This window comes from Bacillus rossius, chromosome 6 (assembly GCF_032445375.1).
Source record: "Bacillus rossius redtenbacheri isolate Brsri chromosome 6, Brsri_v3, whole genome shotgun sequence".
In the NCBI taxonomy this organism is placed as follows: domain Eukaryota; kingdom Metazoa; phylum Arthropoda; class Insecta; order Phasmatodea; family Bacillidae; genus Bacillus; species Bacillus rossius.
The window spans coordinates 14,805,801-14,807,797 of NC_086334.1; the positions used below are offsets into that span (position 1 = coordinate 14,805,801).

The 1,997-nt window shown below is 32.4% G+C and overlaps 1 non-coding gene across 1 annotated transcript; it reads left to right on the forward strand.

Moving 5' to 3' along the window:
- Positions 1-840: 840 nt before the first annotated feature.
- Trnag-gcc (transfer RNA glycine (anticodon GCC)) lies at positions 841-911 on the forward strand. The gene has a single exon. It is a non-coding gene; the product is annotated as a tRNA-Gly (tRNA).
- Positions 912-1,997: the final 1,086 nt, after the last annotated feature.

The window sequence follows — 1,997 nt, forward strand, 5'->3', positions numbered from 1 at the left end:
TTTATTGTAGCGTTAAAAAAAAAATCGTTGATGACAGAAACATTGATCAGTCTGTTCGGACATGTTACAGTGAGATGCCCGTCTATCCACGGGTGTATTTGTGTTGGTGAGGCAGGAGGATGAGGTCGACTCTCGCTGGTACTTCTAGCGCGGTATCGCCTCTAAGCGCAAGGCTCTGAACTCCGCATGGAGAAACCTGGTGACGTGACCATACATTATATGGCTGAGAAAGGAAGATGAAGGTGGAATCCAAGTCCCTAGGGTGCTTTCAATTCTGTACCGGGTGTTTTATGCCTAAAAAAATATATATATATATTCTGAAAACACAAGTTTTTTTTTTGTTTTACCAAATTTTACTCTTCTAAAAATACAGTTTGAAAAAGATGTACGGAAACAGAACTTATCATCTACCCTCAGAGTATTCTTCCATGCTTTTTCGTAAACAGATTACATTTGCGAGCGTTTTTCTGAAACTCTGCTCACCGTCTGTGTTCCAAGGTAGACGGGCACCTAAAATAAAAACGTGACGGAGGACAACAAAAAGGATCATCAACAAAAACACTAAGTAAATTTATGCTGAAGTATATGTAATTAAAATTGCTTAGCTACAAGTAGGGGCATGTATTTTTTCGCGAAAAGAATTCAGACCAACAGTGCGCATTGAAACACGTTTTCGTGATTAGATAATATTTCCTTTGCCGTAGGCACACGAATAACAGCAGCAGAAGCAAATGTCCGAGTAAGGCAATGGCTTTTCTATATGACGGCTGCCAATCACAAGAAAGAAACCAGAGGTACAAACTGTATATATATTATAATAAGATAGCATTATCGTATAAGGCATCGGTGGTTCAGTGGTAGAATGCTCGCCTGCCACGCGGGCGGCCCGGGTTCGATTCCCGGCCGATGCATTTACGTTTTGATTGTTAGAAAAAATATATAGTAGTTGCATTCTGTAATTACTACTTGATCACCACTTTTTTTAAAACTGTATACTTAAGAGTTAACTAATGTAATGATAACACTTAGAGAAGAAAAAAAAGTCTGTACATTGGTTAGAATGAAAATAAAAACTATTGGAAATACCGTTTTACATTATTAAGAATTCGAAAATATATAGTTTTTAAAATTTTTGTCTGTCTGTTCGAGAATCAATCGAAAACTACTTGACGGATTATGATGAACTTTTTTATTAGAAAATTCTTTGGCTGACTTTAAAAAACTAGGCTATATATAATTACAGAATTCCATCCCTAACAGGATGAAAAAGGGGTAGGTATGCTTTTAAGATTAATAATTTTATCTCAGCATTTAAGTAAGCTTAATAAATGATTTTGTGTACCGTTAATGACAATAGGAAAACTACCAACCACAATTTTTATATTTTGCGAAATTCAACCCATAAGTGGTGAAAAACGGTAAGTTTGTTTTTAATATTAATAATATATCAGAATTTAATTAAGCATAGTAAATTATTTAAGGTAAAATAATAAACATACAAAAAAATTAATTTTTTTACATTTTGCTGAATTAAACCCCTACGGGGTAAAAAAGGGGTAAGTAAGCTTTTAGGATTATGAATTATATATCTGTATTCATTTAAGCATAATAAATTAAATTGGGTACCAATCATTAACATACAAAAACTAACAAAAACCATTTTTATATTTTCCAAAATTAATACCCTAAGGTTGTGAAAAAGGCGTACTTTTTATAATTATTAATTACATATTAAAATTTAATAAATATAATAATTATATTGGGTACCAATAATAAACATATGAAAATTACCAACCACAATTTTACCACTTGCGAACTTCAAGCCCTAAGGTTAGTAAAAGGGGTATGTGTGTTATAAAAAAAAACACTTCAAATTCAAAATCAGAAACTAAAAAACTTACATTTAGAGTTACATATTGCTTATTTTTTGCGTTTATTAAAATTCTGGATTAAGAGGTTGGAAACCGGGTGTCTTCGTTTATTAAAAAAATTATCTC